At 38.3% G+C, this 19,203-nt stretch overlaps 1 pseudogene; it reads left to right on the top strand.

Annotated features, from left to right (window-relative positions):
* Nucleotides 1–6,711: 6,711 nt before the first annotated feature.
* LOC127621639 (YTH domain-containing protein 1-like) overlaps nucleotides 6,712–19,203 on the top strand; it is a 29,261-nt pseudogene continuing 16,769 nt past the window's right edge.

The raw sequence follows: 19,203 nt of genomic DNA, 5'->3' as shown, positions 1-19,203 counted from the left end.
GAGTCCTGCGGGGTGGCTCTGAGAGCCATTAGCACCAGCGGGAGTTTTACTGTAAGGCCAAAGTAAACCATGGGGGAACCACCACAATAACTTTCGGATCAAAAAACCTAATTAGACATTTAAAACACCATCACCCAGCTGAAAATGCCCATTTTAAAAAAGAAGCTAAAAAGTGAAAGCGGCTAAAGCTAGCCAGAGCTCAGAGCCAGTCACAAGTCAGCAGCCTCTCCTATCATTCCTTGGAATGAGCAACGAAAATACCAAAGCAATTACGAGGAAAATTATGGAATTCATGGCCCTGGATGACCAGCTGTTCTCCATAGTTGAGGACAGAGGCTTCAGAAATCTGATAAATTTCCTTGATACAGAGTATGAGGTACTTTCCGACGTCACGTTACCCGAGTTGTTTAATCTCGTGTCATGTAACACACGCAGCCTGTTATCTGTCAACATTTGGGTACACAAATCCAGGAGAGGGGAAGGGGGGTGCTGGATGGCAGAGGCAGGCTAAATACATACAAATTGTGCCGTTGTGATTTAACGTAATTTTTCCCACCTTGTCCGATATTAAAATCAGTGCGGTACACATTGCAAAAGGCGTGGGCATTGTCGATATGGCTTTCGAGATATGAAATTCAATTCTTCCATCCAGCTGTTGTTAAATGTACATGTATATTTTGTTTTTTCACCGGAGCACCAGCTGAGTCTTCTCCTCCCTTCTACCAGTGATGCTTGATTTAACATCCCGCGTCTACTGCCTGCGCAGATATCAACTGCGCAAATGGGTTGTAGGTTGCCAGACTGTGGTCATAAATGATTTGTAATGTGTATGATGTGTCGATTGTGTGAGTAGGATGCATCTCATTCAAGATCTGGCAACTGGACCACCTTGGAATAATATATTGATTTGATTATTCATATAACGTGGTTTGGGCCATACAAATTACGGGAGTTTTTTTGGGAGAAATAACAAAACGGGAGACTCCCAGGAAAAATGGGAGTGTTGACAGATATGGTTATAAGCTGTTCCCGAAGCAGTGCTCAGTTTTACAACTGATATTTGTACATCTAACGTAAGTTGAGCGTATTGGACACTTCAGTTTTTCAGATCTTTGGAATTGTTTTGTTAGACGAATAATAAAGAGAAAAAGGTCCATTTATACAAATAGTGGAAAATGGCATTTGTTAAAGCAACTCATTTGCAGTTAATTGTTATTTCTACCTCTTTCTAGTCACAGAGCACTTTATTTTGAGAGTTGTTTAAGTGAGAGAAGAGCCTGTAACTTAGTGCAGTTTGGGGGAAATTGTAATGTTTAATAATTTATTTTATTATGAAAATAAAATTTAGCATTGAATAAAGGTAGATTTTGTTTGTATATGTGGTCAATAATAGTTCTTAGAAAGAAAATCGGAATCTGAAAAAATCTGTATCGGCAGGTCACACTTGCAAAAAAATCGGAAATCGAAATCGGCCAAGAAAATTGCAATCGGTGCATCTCTAGTATTTTTTGTAGGACATTGTAAGGATTAGGCCATCTGCTGAACTCATGAACAGCCGGCTCCCTGAACATTTGTTTGACTGTCCGAAGAAACCGATCAGAAGACTGATAAGTTTTGGCTATTCAGGGCAAGACAGTCATACTTTGAGTCAGGATACAAAGCAGTGTAAGAGAATTTCGGATCTGTATATCTCAAAAGTGATTTGAGTAGGTAAATGACTCAGAATGAACATTTAACACTTAAACAATTATTGGGTCAAGACGTGTTACCTGGCCATTTGGTCTTAAAGAGTGTTGAGTTTGTTGAACAAAGAAGGGTCTTCGTTATTGGTCAGCGCTGTCATTACAAACCCTGGTCTGAAGTTAAACCGGTATGGGAGAGACGGTCTCCTTTAGCAATTTGGGTGTGATGGATTCATTTTATGGCTCTCTAATGGCTCTGTGGGGGGATCTCTCTCATCTGTGGAATGTGGTGTTCTGTTCATTTGATGTGCTTTGTTCACAGATAATCCTACACAGGGAAGATTTTGGCTAGATGTATAAAGCAGAGATAATTTTTCTACAATTCCCTCAGTGAAATCTGCTAGTGGTGAAATTTGTACCCCAGCCATTGATAGTAATGTTTTTAAAGAATTCTATCTTGATCTTTATAGTTCCACATCTTCGTCCACCAATTAAGATATTAGAAACTTAGTGGAACCATTAGAAATTCCTAAACTGATGACTGAGCAAAAAAATGCTCTTGATTCTGAGGTAACCTTGGAGGAGCTTGGTGAGTTAATTAAGGCCTTGCCTACAGGCAAAGGCTTCAGGGCCAGATGGATTGCTGATGAGTTTTTTAGATCTTATGCTACAGAACTGGCTCCACTTTTTTTATAAGTTTATACATAATCATTAAAGAATGGAAAGCTTCCGCCAACCATGACAAAAGCCTGGATCAGTCTGATTCTTAAAAAGGACAAAGATCCAAGCGAGTGTAAGAGTTACCATCCAATTTCCCTGATCCAGCTAAATGTTTAAATTGTCAAAAATTTTGCCTAACCGATTAAGGTATGACAACTCTTATACATAGAGATCAGGTGGGGTTTATTCGGGGCTGCAGTTCTTCTGATAACATCAGGTGTTTGTGGCAGGGCGGAGGGCAGAGCCAGGTCATGATTCTGCACACCCGGTCCCTAATAACTGAACCAGTAAGTGGATCGACTGAGTGTAATCCAGAGTGTGAACTGTGGTTCAGAGATCAGTGGACCACCACGGGAGATCAGGGTGTAAGCTGGGAGCTGTTGGGTGTTTGGCCAAACTCCCTTGGATATCTTACAGGATGTGCCCATGCTTGAAACATCAGAGCTCTGTATTAGTCCTGTCCTTGATTCAGAGAGTTTTGGTGAGTCTAAACTATCCCTTATCTGTGAACAATATAATGTGTTGTCTGGAGTAAAGCAAACAAACAAACAACAGGTACTTTATGAAAACTGAAAAGACAAAAGGAGCCATCAACCATGCTGCACAGAAACAGTTTAAATTATTTCAGACTGTAAACCATGCTAGAGTAATTTGGGATTCAAGACTCAAACCACAAGGTATTTTAGGAGGGCACCTGAATATCCAAAGTATTTTATCAAAGATGGATCAAGTTGAGCATCTGCTTATGAACTCAAACCTGGACTTCTTAGCATTGAGTGAAACTTGGTTGTCTACAATACACCAACATGCATGATTGATGTTCCTGGTTATAGTTGTTACAGAAAGGATAGACCATCAAGAAGAGGAGGGGGAGTCATTATTTATATTAAGGATACTTTTAAATGTGCTGAAGTGAAACTATATATTGCTGGATTAGAATGTTTGGCGTTAAATGTAATAATGTCCCCAAAAATGCATTTTAATGTTGTTATTTTGTATAATCTACCCTCACATGATTATTCTTTTTATTATAATTTAGAGGATTTGAAGTTTTTAAATTGTCATACTGAAAAACATTTTTGGGAGATTTTAACATAAATTGTGCAGGCAAATGTAGTAAGCAAAAAATTTTAATCAGTTACAGCCAAACATAATTTCAACCAGGTCAAACAAGGATAACAAAAACAAGTAAAACTCTTATTGATCTTGCATTTACAAATAAACCTGAAAGAGTAATACAAATATATAGTCTGCTGACAGGTTTGACTGATAATAACATAATCCTGGTTGTTAGAAAATTGACAAACGTTTGCAGAGTAATTTTCGTCAAACTTTTAAACCGGGAGTTTTAGGCATCCCCACGAGTAAAATTACATAATTTGAAAATTAGATTTAAAAATATTAATTGGAATGATGCTTTACAAATTGGTGACCTGGACAAAAACTGTGAAATTGTGATGAACCATTTGAAAAAAATATTCAAATGTATACACAACCGTTAAAATGTAGAAAAAAAGTGCATCCTTACTATGGCTAAATTCCGACATCCATCATCTAATGAAAAAGAGAGATCTTGCTTTGAAAAAGTCTTTGCTTACAAAAACACAGACAGATATTCTAAGCTTTAAATCGTTAAGAAATAAAGTAGTTGAGAAAGGTGAAAACTGCATATTTTGAGCAATTTATTTTAGAATCAGGAGGAAATAGCGCATCTCTTTGGAAGTGCATTAACAAACTTTCTAAATGAGAAGGTATACAAAGAAAACCATTCTTGGAGCTGCACATAAATGGCAGACTTAGTACTGATAGCACTGAAATTGCTAATGAATTTAATCTAAATTTTATCCAGTCTGTGGAAGAACTTGCTATATGTCTTGAACCTGTACAATTACCTCAATATGCAATAAAATACACCCTCATCCTTTTATATCTCTGAGGTTGATGAAGATAAGATACTCCAAATTATTAATCAATTGAATAACTCAAGGGCTTTTCAATAGCATTTTACTCATTTACACCTGAACCCATATTTGCAAGCACAAGCTTTGTTGACGATAATGAGGCAGCATAAACACTAGATAAAATATAATTTAAACATTCATATAATTTTTATATCATATTACATATCATATTTATATCATACAGCACACAATTTAAATACCTGCTTTAGCCAAACAACATTTACATGTAACTAAAACTTGCTTATTGGGATATATTTCAAATGTCAATACTCTGAATCCTGGCTGGCAAGTCTGGAAACAGTCCCACTAGTAAAATATGTACATGTTTATATAAAATAGCATGTCAACTTATTAAAACTAAATTACTTACTCGTCTGAAATTGTATCCTCGGCTGGATCAAATCTCTCTTCAAAATACAAATGTTCATTGGAGTCCTGCTCTTCTGAGGAAAATTGTAACTCTTCGTCACTATCCAGGAGTTTTCTCACTTGTGTATCGTGCTGTCTTTCAAACATGCAGAAAAATGAACGAACTTGTTGTTTTTAAGACAATGTTGGGGACGTTTACCATATGATTTGATCGTCTCAGCACATTAGCGTATGAATGGCTGGTGAGTGGGATCACATTAGAGATAAATTAGCTGAGCAACAAACTGTACATAGCTTTGTTTCATACAGATTGCATTGCAGGAGAATATTTGTTTTACATTTGAATTGTTTTATTTAAAAGTAGACATTTTAAGCTTTCTTTAGACATGTGTTTCATGTTTGTGTGATAAGTATTCGCAGAGTTTGTTAATTTTTATGACGTGTTTCAGATATATGCTCGCAAACCCATAGACTGCATACAGTTCACCCTTTTTATTTTCTTTATTTTACAAAAGCACAGGGTTTTGTTATTGTGAGTGTACACAAATAAAAGTATACCCTTTATAGTCTCTAATGATGTCTTACACTTATCTGTATGCCCCAAAATGACAGAGTATTTTATGTTGTTTGCGCTGTAATACTGCACGTTACGGTTCGACTTGCCTCAACTATACTCGCTTTACTTTTCTGAGCATGCATTTCCACTCCTCAACTTGGGTGGGATTATAGGCTGATCGTCATAGTTGCGCCACCTCTACTGCCATGACATCATCTTAAACACAACACAAACTGACCAAAACAATAACACAACTGCTAGCTGTTAGCTACTAGCTCATTGTGCTGCATAAAGCAGTTGTTGCATGGTGATTTTACACAAGTGCAACAATTAAATTGGCCTGGTTGTTTTAGAAGCAAGCTTCCAGTTGCTTGTCGAATAAACAAAATGAAGCTTTCAAGCAGAGTATAGAGTTGAAGTAACAAAATGTACCATCCTCTTATCGTAGTCCAGGGCAATCTCCCTCCCTTTACTCACCAGGTTTGATAGCGTCCATTTGGTCGAACCACTTCCACTTTTCCGTGATGGTTCTGTAGTCACTTAAGTTTTACACTGTTGGTATGTCCGGTGGTAGCCGTGTGCGGGCAACAGCTGAGGCACTTCCTGAGAGGCATTTTTGTTTCGCTCATCGCTAACGAGTGAACCGTCTGCACCTCGTTTATTGACCACGGCGTGGTTTTGCACACAGCCATTTATTTTTTCACAATTCTAAAGTCACGTGTACAAATGATACTGTTAACAGGGTTGCTAACTTTAAAACTAGCGGGTTGATGACGCATGTTGGAAATCCAGTGATTCTGGTAGTGTTACTCCCTGACCAATCAGTGATCTGTATTTTGATGTCACATTTTGTATCTGCTCTGCTCACTTGGAACCTCGACCGAGGTGGTACAAAAAAAAGAATCGGGTACTATCCACAGTGGAAAACCCCCAAAAAAGCGAGCAAAGTTGTGCCGTGCAGTGGAAAAACCCCATTACAGGGAGTACCCCCTGTGTTTTTAATTATTGTTGTTTCCCACCCCCTGTCCCCACCAAGATTCAGGAAGGCAGGGATGACCTGCCGGCAGACAGGGCAGAAAGCACGCCCCTCCCCAAGGAAAGGGGGGGTTGGTGTACGTCATGCTGGGGGTTCCCAGCCTGACAGAACGAGAGAGTAATGGGTACAGGGCGGAGGGCAGGGCCGGGTTGTTATTTCGCACACCCGGCCCCTAATCAGGCTTATTATCCCTCGAGAGGGATAAAGGCCGACTGAATATGGCAGTGTGACAGAGCGAGAGATTTACGGACAGCTGTCCAACACCTTTGTGTGTCTGTCTTTTTGTTTACGTTTCTTATTAAAATATTATTTATATTCTCAAGCCGGTTCTCGTCTCCTCTCCATTAACCCCTTTACACTGGTGCTGAAATCTGCGAAGTAGGAGGGATGCTCCGTAGTAGAGTCCTCGCCCACCCCAACAGAGCAGCCACGGCCATTCGCACAGTTGAGCCCGGACGGCAGAGATCAGAGGTATGGCTGCTGACCGCAAGGGGATGTATGGCTCCTAACCGACCGCCTGGAGCATTCAGGGCCGCTGCCAGGTGTGGAGGAGACCCCTACCAGCCGCTGAAATGCGGAGTTGTACGCCGTAATTATGTTTCCGTGTTGGCCTTTCCCTCTCTTTTCGTTCTATTAACCCCTTTACAGTGTTTAATCAATGTCATGTGGTCAGTGGGGAATGATCATACTCCGGTCCCAGCCATCTCACGAATTTTTATATGGTTAAATGGGATTATATGGGATACGTTTTCGGGAAGACTTTTATTGGATGGATTAAGTTACTTTATAGACACCAGATAGTGGTGGTACAAAACAAATTGATTAATTTCAGATAATTTTACTCTGGACAGGGGCACCCAGCAGGGTTGCCCTCTTTCCCCATTGTTGCCCTCTTTCCCCATTGTTGTTCTGTCTTGCCTTGAAACCTATATTGGCTAGAGGGATATCGCCAATCGTTTTTGATAGAAGTGGAAGTTCAGCTTCAGAATCATATACAGGTATTAAATAATCCATTATCCACTCAATAATAACTACATTATGATAGTAATAATACTAATAATATTGTTTTTAAAAAGTTGTAATTACAACAATGACTTCAGATTAGGTTTTAGCCTTGTTTGAGTTCGTTCAGCATTGTAGAATGACTTGCCTCTGCCCTGGTGGGTAACAAATAAAGGGCAAAATCACTCATTGTAAATTAAATGTATGGTATCATAAATGACTTTCAGAGCAGTAATAAATCAATAATCATTGTTTAACGATAGTTTTACGGTATTATTATTATTATAATCAGTTTGGAATGGAAGTGTAGATCATCTGATTTCATGCTTGGCAGAGCAGGTCAGATTACCTGTAGCTGGATCATAATCATTCAATTTTTACACACCTGATGGCAACCTGAAATAGTGTGAATTTCCAACAACCAGACCTTTTTTGTCTCCCTCTTTTTTTTTTCTTTAACCAAAAAGTTCATTTTTGTCATTTGCTTCTGGGATTGAATCTTGTACAATTATCCTTGTTAAATCCAGCTGTACTGTGCTTGAGGCTTTTCATGTTCTGGGATCTTTTTTGTATTACAGGTTGTTCAGTTGCTACACATTTTTTGTTTTTTTCCTGAAAAATCATGCATTTTGCATTTATTTTTGCAATTGGTTACGGTGTTGTTTTTGCAAGCTAGCCACAACAGAAACGATACATGCTTAAACTTAGTTCACCCAAAAATGAGAATTCTCTCATTTGCCCACCCTCATACCATCCCAAATGTGAGCTGAGATTTTCTTCTAAAATGCTTTGTTTGTGTTCTGCAGAAGAGAGAAATGTATCCACATCTGGGATGGCATGAGGGTGAGTACATTCATTTTTGGCTGAAATATTCCTTTAAAAGTATAGTTCACCCAAAAAATTTGAATTCTCTCATCATTTACTCACCCTCATGCCATCCCAGATATGACTTCTTCAGCAGAACACATTTGAAGAAAAAACTAAATCGCAGAGGTGGGGACAAGTCACGCATGGTCAAGTCCAAGCAAGTCTCAAGTCTTAACCATCAAGTCTCGAGTCAAGTCTCAAGTCGCAGTTCATATAAATCAAGCAAGTCAAGTCAAGTCAAGGGTTCACCCTAAGCAAGTCAAGTCAAGTCCTGATAAGTTTCAAGTAAAGTCAAGTCACACTACTAAAATAAATAGAGGTAAATTTTTTCGATACATATTTATTTTTGCACAGAAAAGATGAACTTGTATACATATATTATGTATCTTATTTATTATACATTTGCTACATATTAATCATATGCATATCTGTGCTACATTAATATCTGAAAATAAAATAAAATTGTGTTGTTTACACAAAGCGTTCAGACATTAACATTACCTGTAAACATTAAAACAAATTTATTTTCGTATGCACAAACATTCTTTACATTTTTAAAAATAATGTAATTTAAGGAAAATCAATTTGCAAAACCACATTTATGTGACCAAGTGTAAATGGAATCGTTTTGATAAATCAGAATCAGCTATCCGATCTGAGAAAACGCATGAAGTGGCCAGGTGTAACGTTAAACATAGGGTTGCCAACCACAACAGTTTTCTGTAGCCTTGTGCGAACTTATTCAATAGAATTAGACTTCTAGAATGTTCTTTCAAGTGCAAAAAAATATTTTTTCATTTAGTAGTTTTTCTTATCATAGCCAACAAATGTCTTCGGAAACTCCTTTTCCTCGATTTACTGAAGCCTATATGTAAAACGCATTTGCAGCTGCACAGCCGTATATCTATGCTGCATATATCTATGCCGTCTGGCTCGCTCATAGGCTGTGCTGCGGCAACTGCACATCCAATGGCGCGGCGCTGGTCAGAGCCCGCCAAGTAAGTCCCCGAATTTTGCATTAAAGCAGGTCTTCGTTCATTCATAGTCTGTCTGACATATATATTAGAATAGAAGCTATGTGTCTGTCATGGATTTGCACTGAATTGATACTCAAAAATACGGAACAAAGTGCGTTCCGTATCAGTTCAATACGGAACAAGACTTTTATGTGTCAAATACGGAACGATTCCTAGTTAAACAGCCCCTTAGAAATGTTTAGGTGCGTGCTAGTGATCACATCGGCGCCTCCATGTTAGCCTGTCATGCAGTAACGTTATGCGCAATGCTTTATAGTTTCCACACGCAGTCCACAAACTTGAAAATGCGCCCGCTCATTTTAAGATGCCAATCAACATTAAAAAACTCAGGCTACGCCACTGTTATAATCAAATTCACCAATAAGTTACATCTATTTACGAGACGTAACAGTATAATGATAATCCCATGGTCACATTTCTAATAAGAAAAAAACATAATATGCCATCAAGGCCAAATTATGACAAACAGAAAAGATTAATTCATTACATTAGTAATCGTTATAACGTAGATCTTAGTGAAACTGACTATAAAGAGATTACTTTCTTACCTTTCCTTGTGGTTCTTCTTGATATGTCGAACGAAATTTGACGTTGTGGTTGTCGTAGTCGGATATTACGTGCCTTGAATATTTTGCAACTGGCAAATCTTTTTTATAGGCACGGTCCAGTTCAAAGTCTGTATAGCCAAACGAGACAATTTGTGGAGCTCGACTACTGTCTGCCATGTTTGGCGCGGTTTGAATTGAGCAGCGTTAAAGGCACAGATGCCGATAGCGAGGCTGACCTCACAATATATATATGTTAATTAATTGTATTGCTGTTTGTTTATTATACATTCAAGTCATTGTCGAGTCTTCCACTTCAAGTCAAGTCAAGTCTCAAGAAACTTGTTCTCAAGTCAAAGTCAAGTCAAGTCATTTTCGTACTTTAATCAAGCAAGTCACAAGTCCTGAAAATTGTGACTCGAGTCAGACTCGAGTCAAGTCATGTGACTCGAGTCCCCCACCTCTGCTAAATCGTATCTCAGTAGGTCCTTAAAATGCGAGTGGATGGTGATGCAACCTTTTGAAGCTTCAAAAAGAACAGACAGTCAGCATAAACGTCATCCATATGACTCAATATTTAAGTACTTTTTAACTATAAATCATCGCTTCCGGTTAGCAGCAGTATATGCCTTCATGAGAGGGAGGGGTTCACACGGTCTCTTGTGTGATGTATTCACGTTGGCATGTTCAGACATAATCTCATGGTTGAGACATCCGGGATGGGCATAGAAACACACCATTGTTAGTAAACATACAGATCTAAACCAAAACCAACAGAGCTTATGTACAGCATTCCTCCTATTCAATTGTAAACTACTGGTAACATGTGCATCTGTTCTCGAGTGAACGCGATTGTCACACAAGCGTACTGCTGCTGACCGATAGGGATGATTTAGAGTTAAAAAGTACCTAAATATTTATCTTTTTCGCACCTAAAGAGATTGTTTCACTTTAGAAGACATTCATTTAACTAGCCGAGTCATATGGATGACATTTATGCTGATTGTCTGTTCTTTTTGGTGCTTTAAAGGTCGTATCACTATTCACTTGCATTTTAAGGACCTACAATCAAATGTGTTCTGCTGAAGAAAGAAAGGCATACACACCTGGGATGGCATGAGGATGAGTAAATTATGAGGTAATTTTTTTTTAGGTAATATATGATCTGTCACAAATGTACATAGACCAACAGTTAAAAATAACCATTCAAGTAGTCAAAGACTGCCCATCGCGAGTGTTTAATTTACACTTTCCTCTAACATGGTATATTTTATGTCTCCACAGGGTGTGTGGTCCACTCTGCCGGTCAATGAGAAAAAACTGAACACAGCTTTCCGCTCTGTTCGGAGTGTTGAGCTAATCTTCTCTGTCAGGGAGAGTGGAAAGTTTCAAGGTATGTTGTGCAGAAAACAAAAATCAGTCATAAGGTATATGAAACATGGATCAAAAATATAGCTTCAACCTCCAGTTAACAGAATGCAAATTTGAGCTGTTGGTGGCGCTGGAGATCGATAACTGTACCCCATCAGAGCTTGATCAATAATTATTTCACAATCATGTGTAGAGTGCACCATTTCATATTTTTTGGTCACAAGCTCAAGGTCACTTTCTATAATTTTCCTTTAAATGCTGAGTCACTTAGCAAATGAAACATGATATTGTTGTGGCTTTTAGAGGTTAAAGTTTAGAGGTTCACAGCCCAAAAATGACATTTTGTGTTTATCTTGGACCTACACTTATACAATCATGCAAAATGTTGTATTCTCTATATCCGTTCATGTCTCTGGGTTATTTGACTTAATTGTGATATAAATAGTTTCTTATCAAAATCATTAATATTCTTTGACAGATTTAAAGCATTTTTACTTAACCTGTTGATACGAATTCGTTCGCACTAGGTGACGTCACTATGTTTACATTTTAATATATAATTTACCGTCTATAAACGTAATTAATGTTAACAAATTATATATCTTTTCAAATGTCAACATTGATATCCGATCTCTGTTTCATGATAGCAATACTTCAGAAACAGCAATTTGTTTATTTGTGCCAGGAGTACAAATGAAAACATGCAATATCAAAACGGGACTTCATACCTTTATTATGAAATCTCGATCGCTAGATGAATCCAGTTCGCCACACTTGGGTCAATTGTCCATGACAAGGGTTCAAACATCTAATAGCACTTTTTGTCCATAAAAGTGATAAATCTGAGAAATATTGATATATTCTCCATTGTTTACATGAGATCTCGCCTGAAAGAATTGCCCTTCGTCGTTGTTCTTCAACAAACTATGCAATCTGCGCAGCATTCATGTTGTAAAACTGTATATTATCTTATATATATTAGAGTCTTATTAACAAAACAAGCCAATCTCCAAAGTCTATTTTTAAAAATGCATCATAGTTTTATTCATAATAGCCAAGCAGTAACGTCAGAGATTGTGTTGACTGAGAAGCGGAGCCTTAATTTTACTTTATATGCTTCCAGTGATTTTTACAGAGAAAAAAGCTTGTAGGAACCTCCATTTTAGTTGGATCATAACCTACTTCTTTAGACTTGTGGCTTTGAGAACATTGTATTTCTGGGTTGTCTTGGCGCTTCTATTTATTTTTTATTATAAAAACATGTTCAGCACAAAATAGCAATTTGTAGCAATTTGGGTAAGTATACAGGTGAAACTCGAAAAATTAGAATATCGTGCAAAAGTTCATTAATTTCAGAAATTCAACTTAAAAGGTGGAACTAATATATCATATAGACTCATTACAAGCCAAGTAAGATATTTCAAGCCTTTATTTGATATAATTTTGATGATTATGGCTTACAGCTTATGAAAACCCCAAATTCAGAATCTCAGAAAATTAGAATATTACATGAAATCAATAAAAAAAAAAAAGGATTTTAAATACAGAAATGTCAGCCCTCTGAAAAGTATAATCATGCATATGTACTCAGTACTTGGTTTGGGCCCCTTTTGCATTAATTACTGCCTCAATGCGGCGTGGCATGGATGCTATCAGCCTGTGGCACTGCTGAGGTGTTATGGAAGACCAAGATGCTTCAATAGCGGCCTTCAGCTCTTCTGCATTGTTTGGTCTCATGTCTCTCATCTTTCTCTTGGCAATGCCCCATAGATTCTCTATGGGGTTCAGGTCAGGCGAGATTTCTTTTATTGTTGCATTTTCTTCTCTGTTCACTGTCAAAATAAATGAAATGCATAAATTTCGGGTCTGCATTCATTAATCATACGCACAACTGTTTAAATAGCCTTTAATGTTGGGCAAATGACGTAATAAATTTGGTTAAAATACTGCATGTCCGCCCATAGAATAATTATTAAAAGCAAAACAAACAACTATTGATCCATGATGTTGCCACAACATCGTCATGACGGACTGGCACCGTTCCAAAGTAGGGCTGAAACGATTAGTCGACAATAAAATAATAGCTGTCTGATTTAATTTAACAAAACATGAGATCTTTTGAAACGATGATGCGGGAGGGCAGCACTTCAGCTCACACTTGATTGAGGAGAGGAAGAAAGAACTGCTCAAAGTCCAGATGCACTCCAAACCTTCCAAACAGATTAAGGTGATGTAGTTCACAGAGTATTATAATACAATAATACTTATACAATAATAAGTAAATACAGAATCGGTGTCATCGTGAAATAAAGCTGAGCCGTATCTGGTGTTCTAAAAAGAAACACTGCGCCGTTATATACTGTAATGCATCTTTTATTCAAGTTCAAATAATAAGGAAGCAGGCTGTATCCCACAATCCACAACCAAATCCACAAACTCAAGCAGTTTCAAGCATTTGTTTTGCCGCTGTCAAACATGAATGAAAACGACGTGATTCCCTCAGATTTACGTTTTTTTTTTTGCGGGAATTATAAAAATAGCAAGTTACTGCAAATAATGCAGAGATTGGTTGAATTGCAAGATAGCAAAATCAGTCATGTCTAGAAGGTATCCTTCTTTCGTCAAATTCTTGCACATGCGCAGCCTGTTATGTATAGTCCCAAGTGTGTATAACTGCGTTCATCAGTTAACTGTGTTTATCAAAAGAACGACATATAAAGTTAAAGATGGCTAGCAAAATGAAAATTGCATGCTCATGATACACAGCATTTGAAGTCACACAGCAATGATGAGCGCTAGTAAAAGAATATTTATTTTATGGTCTGCTTTGATTAAAACGTCATTCTTGATGATCAATTCAAGCTCTAAAATATATATTTAACATAATAAAATGTATAACTTCATCTCTATGTGTGCTATCATCGGTCATGAGATATTGTAAGTTAGTGGAAAAGTATATCAATCAGCTCCAGTAAAAGGAGTCTGACTGTGTGGTAATTAATTCATCCAATTCATAAAGAGGTTTAGGGTTCTAATCCTATTTTAATTAACAAAGATTGCATCCGCAACACAGTGGATGTATATCTTGAGTGGAGACACGTTTGTTTACATTTTTCATCAGGATTCGACTGGAAAAGTGCGCAAACTGCGGAACTCGCAGCAACGAGAAGTGATCGCCACCCATTCTCGATTCCTAAAGTACATCACTGTGGCACATATGTTGCTGTCTTGTTAGTACTGTATAATTAATGCTTATATTGTTTAAAATGAAAAGCAGTTCATGAGCAAGGAATAATAACAATGGATGCATTGTCCTGGCAGAAGTATTTAAGATATCAAATATTCCTTTACAATTTTACATCAGCAGTGTCTTAACATTATTCAAAACATTTTTAAGCAATTCCCATAAACACAAGAGGGCAATTTCAAAGTCTGATAAAATTGCCTTCCTTCCTGCTGCCAGTTGGTGGCGCTATGGACGTGACCCATAATAGCTGCATAAATGTGTTCAGCCCCCATTACCAAACATGGAGCTGAACTTTCATCAAAACCATACAATACACAAAGAAGATATAAGGAACTTCCTGTTTCACATTTTTTGCCCTTAATTTATTGCATCACCATGGCAACACCATTAAATATATAAAAAATCTGTTGCAATTTAGCATCTTCAATGTCTTGGCATAATGTTGTCTAAATTTGGTGACAGTCAAATGATTCCCCTAGGAGTATTCAAAAGTTTAGTGCCTACAATTTTCAGAAGTCAAATCCAATCCAAAATGGTGAACTTCTTGACTGTAACTGTAATTTTGAAATTTGTCAGCTTGATGAGAACAATATATGAGTAAGTTTGATGACCGTAGAAGAAACTGACCCAGCCACTTTTATCAAAAGTTGGTGCTACAGAGCTCCCCAGCCACTTTTGTTAACTTTTGCCCAGGCCAAATGGCCGACAACTTTGTGTGTGGAATATTTTGTGAAAATGTAAGAATGTCAAGTACCTTAAAAACGTGAATATGCATGTAAGAAATGGTATTCCTATTTCAGCTCTGTCCAAGAAAGAAATGCTGTGTGTGCATTATCAAACATCTGTTTCATATCAGCATGGAGTTGTAAGAGCCCCCTCCTCACTCTGTCTGTGTGTAGATTGTATTAGTGTGTATGGCAAAGGTCCGAAGGCTCGCAAGGAATAGAGGAGTCTTTACCATATAGGTCCGAGGGCTCACAAGGAACTTTTGCCATATGGAATTGTTATGTGATATCGATATGAGGTAATGTATGCTCTTATTGGTTCGAGCTGTGAACTCCCCTTCACTATTGCAGTATATCTTTGGATGCCACACAGGAGAAGAGTGAGCTACATTTTTATTCGCTCCCCAACGTTGGATTCAATGCTTTGTATTGATTCATTCACGACTCAATAAAAGACGGAGAGAAAAGGCACTGTGGTGTAGAAGACTTTTATTTCTTTTTGGGGGCTTCGTCACCGGGATTCTCCAAACGGTAAGAATCTAATTTTCCTTTTAATGAGGGGTTGATTCTTACTGTTTGCTGAGAAATAATTTTAAAGTGTATGATTATAATGTTATGATAGTGCCGTATTGCGTTATTGAAAGACCGTATGGTCACCAGGGATTGGTGACACCTCGTGTTTTAATTAATGCGGGAAGGGCGATAAAGGACATGATCAAGTTTATTTATCGTTGAGGGGTGTACGGTCTCCTCGTATTTTTGATAAATGCGGGAGGATTATCCTCGTGTTTCTAATGAGATGCGGGAAGAACACAAAAGAGACTTGAATTCCCTCTATTTGTTGTTGTGAATAACCTCGTAAGTTTTTGATTAACTACGGGACGAACGTAAGAAAACGTGATCAATTTTCTTCGTTGTGTGATATCCTTACTTTGTAAGAAGTTTTGTTGCGAGATATTTCATAAGAAATCTCCATCGTTTTTTTTTGGGGTTGTGAGTGAACAGTTTATTTTTATTTTTTTATTTATTTTTTTTTTCCTCTTTCTCTATTCTTCTTCTTTCTTTGCTTCCTTGACTAAAATGCTCTACTAACAATTGACACTGCAGAATTTTTCTTCTTTGTTTTCTATTTGATTATTTGAATTTTGTTTATTTTGTTTAGAGGAGAACATTTTTGTGTGGTTTCAGAAATGGGAAATAAAATAAATCCACCTTTATTTAATGAATCTCCGAAAGATTTTATGGACAGAAATAATCAAGCCTTTTTTACGGAACCATATCTATCAAATTTAGCTGGCTGGTCCGCTGACAAAACACAATTAGATACGTTTCCGTGTGAAGGTTCCTTTAAAGATAGAGATATGTCTGCAGCAAAAGACATGATTTTCAAAAATTGGGGTGATCCAGAATGGGACTTCGATTATATGAAACAATCCTATAAAACTTGGGAAATGATGAAAAAGTACTGGGATCGCGGACCTGAGATAGATAAAGCTGCTGGAATAAACAAAGTTCGCAAATTCTCCCCCCCACGGGCTGATCTCAGTGAACAGCCTGAGGAGAGAGAAGAAAAAGGTTTCTCTCACACTGCTCTCCCCCCGAGTTATGAATATCTTCAGGCTCCTTTAGTGTGTGAGACCGTGAAAAATAAACTGTATCCTGATTTGAAGGCTGCGACTGCATTTCCGTTCGTGGAAACTGCAGAAGGATTTAAGGTTCACCCGTTGCCTCTTGCTGACGTTATAGCTATCAACACGAATAATTTTTTAACGATGTCGATTGATGAACTTGGCAAGCGTTTACGTGAGCTTTCCTCTGCTGGAGCCTTTGCTTCCTCCAAAGGAAAAACTCTGATAATATTACAGGTTGATGCTGCGGCTCAGAAACATCCGTTCCTTAACAAGACAAAGCCTGTTAGATGTTATTGTTGTGGTTGCTCCGGACATGTTGCAAAGTTTTGCAGACAAAGAACTGAGCAGCAGCTTAATAGAAACCAGATGCGTAAGCGCTTTAATGGCTATGAGCACGAAAACCCTCCTTCGTTTTCTCCTAACCAGAGACAGAGTGTAACACATTCAGAGAGATATCCAACTGAATGGAACTGCGCCTGACGGTGCGAGAACAAAGAGTCTGAATTTTCACTACTTTCGATGCAATATCCAAATAAATCATATGTTTTGCCATTCCTTGAATTAAATGTGGACCATAAACCATACATGTTTTTAATCGATAGCGGCACTTCGGTGTCCTCGTTATCTTCTGATTTGTACTCAGGCTCCATCACGGGAAAGAAAATTAGTTCTGTAGGGATTAATAATGTTCCTGTGAAATGCGAATTGACGCCCGCCTTACCAATTACTTCTAAGGATGTACCGACATTGTTTACGATGCATGCTTTTGCAATCATACCGAATTCTCCATTCTGCCTGTTAGGTAGAGATTTGATGCACAAACTTGGTATGAAATTGAATTTTGATTCTAACTCTTTGACACTTCTGTTTCCTTCAGTTTTTTCCATTACAACCGACACAGGAAGTGCTCTTGTTGAAGATTCGTCTGCAACTGTGCTGCTACCGGAAATTTCGGGAGTCAACCCTCAATTGTGGGCGGAACACAAGGATGACGTAGGGTTAATAGATATCCAGCCCTACAGGGCGAATTTGATAAATACTAGGCCTGTGTTTAAAAAAACAATACCCGCTTTAAAAAAAAAGAGGAGGGAATTAAACCTCTCATTGCTCGATTTTTGGAAAAAGGCATTCTGGTTCGAACTCATTCACCTTATAATACACCAATCAATCCAATTAAGAAAGCTAATGGTACTTGGCGTTTAACGCAAGACCTGAGAAAAATTAATGATTTGATCAAACCACTTGCTCCTATTGTACCAGAAGTTCAGGCTATAATTAATTCTATTCCTTCAGAACATAAATTTTATTCTGTTATTGATTTAAGCTCCGCATTTTTCAGTATTCCTGTTGATCATGAAACTCAGCCACTGTTTGCATTTTGTTTTCAGAATTGTCAATACAGTTGGACGCGTCTCCCTCAAGGGTTCAGAGATTCTCCGGCTGTTTTCTCCGCTGTAGTGCACGATACACTGAAAGATGTCAAACTCCCTCCAGACACCTGCCTGCTCCAATATGCTGATGACATTCTGGTCACTGGTGCCTCTGAGGACATGTGTGCTGCTGCCTCAAAGATTGTTTGCAATGTTCTGGCTGAGGCTGGTTTCAAGGCATCTAAAGACAAATTTCAATGGGTGCAGAGAAAAGTCAATTATCTTGGACATGAACTATCACAAGGCCAAGTTCGTCTGTCTGCAGACAGGATCAAAGCCATCGCTACATTTAAGCATCCATCCACACGGAAGCAAATGCAAAGCTTCCTGGGACTGGTCAATTACTGCCGCCTGTGGGTGCCTAATTGCTCCATGTATGACAAAATCCTGCGAGAAGCTACGCTGGGTGACAAAGAAGATATTACATGGACAAGTGAGATGAATCAAGCATTCAAACATTTGCAATCATCACTCTTAAGGCCGCCTGCCCTTGGCCTACCCTGTTACATACAAGACTTTCATCTATACGTGTACGAAAGTGGTGGTGCAGCCGCAGCAATCCTGGCCCAAGAGCATGGGGGCACTTTCCGTCCAATAGCTTATTTATCCAAGACCCTTGATTCAGTGGTTATGTTTGCGTGCAGTGGCTACCACAGCAATCATGATACAGGATGCTGAAAAGGTTGTTTTGTCACATCCTCTCATTGTACATGTTTCTCATCAGGTAGGAGCCATTATGCATAATATTTCGACTCAACACATGACTGCCCAACGCCGTTCCGGCTATGAGGCTATATTGTTAGCTACTGCTAATGTAACGTTGAAAGTAACTTCTGTTGTTCATGGCCCTACTGTACATTTGCATAGGTTGCTGACACAAGGTGAATTTGAGAGCGATGATCACAACTGCCTGAACAGGATCCAAATTTCGACTGCTTGCAGGCCAGATGTTTCCACTTCTGTCCTGGAGGAGGGAATCCATTGGTATATTGATGGATCCTGCTTTAAGCCAAACGACAGTACA

The sequence above is a fragment of the Xyrauchen texanus genome, chromosome 3, assembly GCF_025860055.1.
Source record: "Xyrauchen texanus isolate HMW12.3.18 chromosome 3, RBS_HiC_50CHRs, whole genome shotgun sequence".
NCBI lineage: Eukaryota > Metazoa > Chordata > Actinopteri > Cypriniformes > Catostomidae > Xyrauchen > Xyrauchen texanus.
This window is presented reverse-complemented; position numbering and strand designations above follow the sequence as displayed.